Consider the following 8,424-nt stretch of genomic DNA (forward strand, 5'->3'; position numbering starts at 1 on the left):
GTCTCATTGTAGTATTAAGTTGTAATAATATTCGTTTATTTATCATATTTAAACTCTCAAAACATTTAATCTTGCAAAATTTGATCAAATTTATAAAATGAAATCAATAAGAATCAGTCAATGTTTCTGAAGCAGGTCATGGCTAGGAAAAGGGTAGAGTCTGATTCTCTCTCGCTCTTCTTAAAAGAGGTATTGTATTCCCACCAAACATTTTTTAATCTGGCTGTGTTTCAAGAATCATTGATGTTTATGAGTACTGAGGTAAATCATTACGATTTCTTTAGATCAACTAGCCTAAGGTCAGCTGTTGTCACGACGGCTATGAGCATGCTTTGTTCATTTTTATTTATATTTACTTTTTTGTTATTTTAACCTTCTTTTCTTTGTACCAATGCTAGCATAAATTATGACAGAAATGCTTATTTGCTTACTTACTGCCATTTTAAAGCATTTCCCTGCATAACGTACTGTGTACCGTTGTGTATTTTAATTTAAATTAAATTAAAATTTTAAGTTTCAACATAAAGGTCACTAAGATTACTGTGGATGGTACCATGTAAATTATATAAAGATACCTGTGTATGTTCTTCCTTGAATATCCTTAGGACTGCATGTCACTACAAAGTTTTGTCTATCAAATTTCCATTATGGAACAGTTCAATAAAATAGAAAATGTTTTACATTTTAATTTTGATGAATTTATAAATGACCCGGATTCTTATATTAATAAGTTGTTCATAAGCTCATACGTTCCTGGCTACACAATTGCATCTTTTGCATATACAGTATCCAGTGTATATATATCCAGTGTCAGATTTTTAGAACCAACAGAGTTCTTCTGAGCTACCCACTGTGAATATGTTGGTGGAAACAAGCTTATTATATTTTCTGCTAACCAACAAAGTCAGCTGTTTGCGTACATAAAATATTTCTGACATATTTCAGCATGTGTGTAAGAAGCTATTGTATAAAGTTGTACAAGGCACACTTTGTTCATTTAGATGAATCTTTAAATGACAGTTAATCCAACAAAGTGCGTCTTGTATTTACAATCGTATTGCATTTAAATATACATTTATTCGAAAAAGCCCAAGAATGAAAGACACTGCTATTCAGTCATTTTTAGAGCATTTACAAGGCTTAAAAAATAACTTGGTCTTAATTATTACATCATTGATATTCCATTAAATATCCTTAGACAGTAAATTCTGAATTCTTTGTAGAGACTTTGCTAAATCCCAAACACATGAATTCAATAACTTTATGAAAGGAGGCTTTGATATACTGACTACAATGAAAACAAATTTGCAAGCAAGTGATGTTCATTATTTTATATCCTCAAGCAACATGAAGTCTTACAGGACAACATTCTACTAAAGAAGATTTTCAAGCTTGACTCTCCAATTCCTCTTATTAATAATGTTTAATAATCAAGCAGTTGTTAAAAGATCCATCAAAATATTTACTGATCATGTATCATCTGCCATGTTCATATATATATATATATATATATATATATATATATATATATATATATATATATATATATATATATATATATATATATATATCAGACATAAATGACTTCTTATGTACTTATGAACTTCTTACACAAGCAATAATTATGCAGTACTAATATTGCACTAATAATGCACGGTATAGCTGAAAGGCACCTCTATCAAACCTCACCAAACAGATAGATACTAACACGCTGAAAATGTTCTAATTTATCTGATGGGCTTTAACCCTGTGCTTTAACCATGAGTAAAAATAATTAGACTGGTCAGAGCTGTGTGGTCTGGTCTTTATCAGCAATCACCCTAATGCGATGGCCCATTAGTTCCTCTGGAGCTCTCGGTTGCACTATTTTAAACTGTTGTAGAAAGGACATTATATACAGTATATATTTATATTATTTATTGTCCAGTGTCACCCAAATGAGAAGGAGGTTCCCTTCTGATCTTGTTCCTCTCAAGGTTTTTCCTCTAATCATCTCAGGGAGTTTTTCCTTGCCGCTGTCGCCTTCGGCTTGCTCATTAGGGATAGGGATAGATATATAGTATTTTAAGTTAATATTTTTAAATGAATTTTAAACTTTAATTGTATATAATAATTTATTTATTTTTATCCTCATTGTTTCTTCGTCTTAGTATTCTATATGTATTTATATATTTTTCTCTCTCTCTCTTTTCTATTTCCATACTTCTGTAAATCTGCTTTGAGACAATGGGAATTGTTAAAAGCGCTATACAAATAAATTGAATTTAAATTTGAATTTGATAACAAATCCGTCTATAAATGTAAGGCTTCTTCATTCTTGGATTAAATAAAAGTACCGTATTTTGGCCATAATCAAAAATCAATTCAATGGATGTTGTTAACGTATAGTATTGATTTATTTGGCCACTAGTTAATTAGTAAATCTGGATGTGCAGTCAGTCTGGATTTATAATATACTCTTATTAATCCTGATGTACAGCATGTAGATGTGTTTTTTTTTTTTAAGAAGTATTACAAGAGGAACTATAATTAGGAGAAAGCTTTAAAGAGACTATATTAATCTATACGTATATAGTTAAGATACTGAGCTGATTAAACAGTGGGAGAGACTTCTCTGTTAATCTCAGATAATAGATTATCTGGTAACAATGAAGGAAACAAATTAAATGTCAATGCAAGGGCATTTTTATCCGGTGTTCATTAAGTCAAATGGAGAGAGGGCAAAACACATTCTGAACAATATAATTTAAGCCAAGTGATGCTGTTTTGAAGGTCACTCTATTTTAGAGGTGGAAGTAGTACTGTATATAGGGTGTGCACTCAACATCATTTAAATGGACTAAATCATTAGTGTAAATGCAGCTAACGGAGTGCGCATGAGTGACATAAAATGCCAAAAGTGTATGTTTCCAAGTGAACAGACCCAAAAGGTTTATGATGATGCACATCAAACATGAACACATTGTTTGAAATCTTCAAACAGAAACAGATGTTACAAGCTTACAGAGAAGAATAAGTTGACATGTGGTAAATGCTGAATGCCACAAAATACAGCATCACGCTAACACACAGTATAGTGTAACAAGCCAAGATGTGATAGTTTAATGAATCGTCTATTGCACCTATTGTCTTCATCCAGAATTGATGGCATCTGCTGGTGAAAACACAATGGTGTCATTAAAAACATTCATGAAACATCAGCCTGTTTTGCTGCACTGGCTAATTCTTTAATTCAATAAGCACGGGTTACTTATTACCATGCCCATGTGTACACTGTTTAACTGTTATAGTTTTGTTATAAAAGTCTTGTAGAACTGAAGGATCGAACTGAAGGGTCCTACTCGCTATGCAAACAAATAAATATGCAATATGGCTGTACAAATTCATAGGTAGTAATAATTATAGTGCTAGATGTTGCCATTATTTTGCTCTTCCACCTACATTATTTCTTTCTACAGTTATTTTCATATACTTTACTCCAGACAGCAGGTTAAAAGCCACTCAGTTGATTCTCATATCGGTTAGTAACTGGTAACAAGTAACAGGTGAGATGAAACGCTACATAACTTTACTGTTAACTTGATAAAACCACCTTTTTTGTCAAACAATGTTAGAATATATATATATATATATATATATATATATATATATATATATATATATATATATATATATATATATATATATAAATGCTCTCATATTTTATTAGGCCATAGTAGTTTTACTGCCCTTTGCTGTTAGGGTTATGAAAAGAAAAAAGAAAATCATCTTCTGAATTTACGCTGCCGCCTAGTGGTAATGTCTGAATATTACACAAGAAGTTTATCTGGCAAACATTCACAATATTCAGCATTTTAAAAAAAATCATAACATCCAATCAATTTAGCATACATATGTATATATTTATATATACAGTATGTCCCACAAGTCACCCTGTATGTATAGATAAATTCCAGAATCATTGGGGGAGAACAAATCCAAATATTCCAGAAAAAAATATATAATAAAAACAAACAAACAACAAACAAACAAATAATGATGATAATAATATTATTAATAATAATAATAATAATAATAATAATAATAATATATTACCATTTAATTTCCATCATATACATAATTTAAAGTCATTTAGTTTGTTTTTCATCTTTCTGTGCTGAATGGAAAGAAAATTATGCCAGGCAGGCAGTTAGAAAAGTCAGAGAAAGTGAATTTAAAACACTCAAATATATTGCCAGTGAGAACTTTGAGACAGTTCTCACTGCTGAGCTGCTGATTTGAGGACATCTTTTCTGATGCTGTTGAGGTTGTTGTGAGAGCGGTGTTACTGAGTCGACACTCTCTGTCTGACAGCAGTGTAATAGGATGTGCTGTCACTCTGCTATAGTGTTCTTTATTGGCAATAAAAATGCCAGTAACCTGAATTACATCTGGGACGGATCATAATGTGCTTCTGTGATGACATCCTGGCAGGAGACCACTTTCATCTGCTTCTTTGTATAGGTGAAACCTGATCAGCAAGAAAACTCAGAGAAGCATGTTCAGCTAATTTTCACTTCAATTTTTCATTTCTATTAAACTGGAGATTCACTAAATGTACCTTGAGATAAGAGATAAATCTTGCAGTATTTTTATTAGTCCCCAGTCCAAAAACAGGTTGCCCACCTTATCACACCTTTAAACTACCCAATCTTTTGCAAAATGTCAACATAACAAACATATTTAAAAGAGGTAAAAAGCTCTGAGCATAGTTTACCCATTTTACATGGTGGCCCAGTTTACAGTTAACTGTTGAAACTAAATACATACAGCCTGCAAACATCTGAAGGTTTTCAAGACTATTGTATGTTAACAGGTTAATTCTGCCACCAGAGGGAGATATTTATCCCAATTCTATTTTCAGCCATCCATTCATTTTATGTAGCACTACACAGTATAGCTGGGAGCCTGGAACCTATACCAGGGGACTCTGGGCACAAGGTGTGGGGACGCCCTGACTGGAGTGCTAACTGATAGCAAGGCAAAATTGGCAAGAAGAATCCAAAGCCCCAAAACAAAGGGATAACATACAACGTCCAATGACACAGGACAGAAATGGGAATAGCCAGAGGTATGAGGCAAACACTAACTTTTTATACAGTAGTATGAACTGTATGTACAAAGTAGATTTTTTAAAATAAATAATTTACCTCCATACCTAGCTAAGAATCTGAGGTCGCATCAGTCAACTAAAAGTGTAATCAGGATGTTTATCTTACTGTTGAGAAAAAAAATGACAATTATTTTTATAATTTGGGATGTTTGACCAAATTTTACTATAAAACATGTATCTATAAAGCAGAGTCGTTGATGAAAAGTTGAACCTGTGATTAGTCATACCTCATAATGCCACCTCAGCACTGGAGATTAAAGCCACTGTATTCACAAAACTGAAACATTACATCTAGGCAAGACACAACTACACATAGAGGTACACAGCCTGGCTAAAGCTTCAAAACACGTTTCTGTCCTGATAAGATATATAAAGTGTGTTCAGTACTTTCCTAACAAAATTAGGCCAAGCTTCACAAGGTAACCAGCCTGGAGATGGCAAAATTCATTTGAATTTGATTGTGGAATTGAGGTACATTATTTGTATACCATATTAAGACATTGTTTGTAGAAATTACAATAAAGCAGGTGTACAGAAATGTAAGAAGAAATTGCTTGAAGAGTTGAGGTCGACATGAGGAAGAAACCTTGTAAAGAACCAGGTCACAGTTAGTGAAGGACTTCATTCCATATATTAAAGGTCAGCAATTACTTAAGAATGATTTCAACCTATCTTGGATATGACATACTGTTAGAGTCTATGGCCTTGTGTACAAGAGGCTTTGAGGTTTGTTTTTTTTTGTTTGTTTTTTGAGTCAAGCCTTTAAATGTGTCTGAAGTGACGACAGATTCACCAATGGAAAAAGTGACCAGTGCAGCTGTCAGCTTACTAATATATCCCATGAACCAACAAAGACTGATAGCTTTTTCAGATCTGCTTCTGTGTGCCTCACACACAAGCACATTGACTACAAGAAAAAATGATTTGTTTCTGAAAACGCAAAAAAGACACGAAAGTAAAGACACAAAGAGAGAGGATTTTACCTGTATTTTATTTTTCACTTTCTTTCTTTCTTCTGTATTTTTCTTTCTTTCTTTCTTTCTTTCTTTCTTTCTTTCTTTCTTTCTTTCTTTCTTTCTTTCTTTCTTTCTTTCTTTTTCAGCTATTCCTATCACTGAAACTTTCAGTTTAACTGACCCTGTTTCCAGAGGCTTGGCTTGTCATACAGTTAAACCAGATGTACAGGTATTAACCATTAATACATATTAAACTCTATGTGTCAGTACCTTGTAAAACTGGTAGGATAATTACAGTTTAACTCATGTCATTTACAATATTTCTTTTCATACAGTTACGAGACAGATGAAACATAAAATAAGACTTATCCTACTGTTATAACTGGTCTGACCTCATGTTCTGTAGTGCACGGCCAGATTCCTTTCAGGTGTATAAAAAAGCTCAGAGCAACATTCTACTCTATTTCAGTACAGCAATACATTTAGAGGTGTTTAAAGCTAAATGGGTTTGTTTATTTAGGAGTATAGTTACATTTAAATCATCCTACATCCTACTTTATTAATCTGATGTTAATTTTAGCCTTTACACTTACAGTACACACTCGGAGCTTAGAGGGAAAATCTAAAGCATATTATTTCATAAAAAATACCATCACTGGAAAGATTATTTTCTTAAATGATGCTGAGATATGTTAGAATATCACTGATTTAAACAGCTCAAATGACAGCCACAATCCCTATTTGTATGATGCCCAATTTGCACATATCTATTTCTAATGATAATATTTTTTGGCTTCTCTCAATCAGGCATCTTCCTCTGTAGTTAACTAGCTGCTTGAAGGTATCTGGGCAGTGCTCTGAGCTGTGCTTTGTGTTGCTTGTTATCATTTACAATGTACATGAAAGGACACAAATTCATCAAAGTCCTGTTGTCCCGTGTGCTGCAGAATGCAAATGAGAAAATGCACAAAGCATTATTGCCTTGTACACACACATGCAGACACTATCATTCAACATGGCCATGATGAGTTCTGTAAAGATTATACATACTGATAACTAATTTATCTACTGGACACATCGCACATAAATCTGTTTGTGTTTGCTGTGTCTCTGAATTATTTCAGTCTGTCATATATGTTTGCTTGTCTGTTACTAGTAAGACATTAATATCTTGGCACACATTAAGACTCACAGATAAGCAATATATCATCAAGGTACCCTCTGTATACTGCATACTGTCAAGCTTATGTAAGTGAGAACTGAAAAAGGGATTTTTTTTCCACCACCAGGTGGCAAAAGTGATTCAGGAGGAGGTGCCACAGTGGCATCAATGCCCTCCAGAGGCGAGGGCTGAGTAGGCTGGCTGATAAATACTGCAAGCAGAGCAGAGCACAGTGTGAGACTAGAATTTATTCATTTTTTATTAGTAGTTTGTTATTTATTTAATTCCATTGTTATAACTGGTAAAATGCACGTGCCAGGCTTTCGGATTAAAATGTTATTCTGTATGAGCAGAAGTATAAGAGGAGATCCATTCGTCCCCACATGCTAGGCTTGGGCTTCATTGTACCTGCACCTAAGCTCAGAGACTTTGGAAACCAATGGATCTTTAAGCAGGAGGAACTGTGAGGTACATGTAGATACGATCCCTGTAACTGCACTGTAATCTCGTATTGTTTATTAGGTCATAATTTGTGGATTGTAAGTACTGTAAATAAATTTGCTCTGTGATTTCTCTTATTAATAAAATTACACATGAAATGAAAAGATGTATGATATATCCGTAGCTGTTTAGTTTAACACTCTAACATGGCTACCATTTGTTTCTAGCAGTTAAATAGAAAATTAGTTCAAAATAAGACATAATTGTACCTAAATATAAAGGTTATGAATTCATAATTTATAAAATCATTCATGTTTATTTTAATCTGCTTCTTCTGTATTTATACTTAACCCATATGTTTGAAACCATGGCAAAGTCTAAATTCATAATAACACACAGATCTAACCTTTTCATTTCTCTTCATTCCCTTTTAAACTTTTAAATATTCTTGATCATGTGACTCCAATAAATTGTACATTACAGAAAATTAACAGTGTGTAATAATGTCTTTTTTATTCTGTGCTAGCTAGAAACACTTAAATCTTTTAAAATAAAATAATAAAATAATAAAGACAAGATTTAATTATATAGCTACTGCAATAGCTGTTCGCTTATGTCCTCAATGGCCAAGGACACATCAAATGTTTCTGAATCCCAGCAATGATTACCACAAAAGAGAGCTCCAGACACAATCAAGAATGATCACTCAACTG

General features: G+C 33.0%; 1 long non-coding RNA gene across 1 annotated transcript; it reads left to right on the plus strand.

Moving 5' to 3' along the window:
* Positions 1-4,953: 4,953 nt before the first annotated feature.
* On the plus strand, positions 4,954-8,159 carry LOC125141263. The gene is made up of 3 exons (XR_007140643.1): positions 4,954-5,110; positions 6,255-6,337; positions 7,398-8,159. It is a non-coding gene; the product is annotated as an uncharacterized LOC125141263 (long non-coding RNA).
* The last annotated feature ends 265 nt before the right edge of the window (positions 8,160-8,424 follow it).

This window comes from Tachysurus fulvidraco, chromosome 5 (genome assembly GCF_022655615.1).
Source record: "Tachysurus fulvidraco isolate hzauxx_2018 chromosome 5, HZAU_PFXX_2.0, whole genome shotgun sequence".
Classification (NCBI taxonomy): domain Eukaryota; kingdom Metazoa; phylum Chordata; class Actinopteri; order Siluriformes; family Bagridae; genus Tachysurus; species Tachysurus fulvidraco.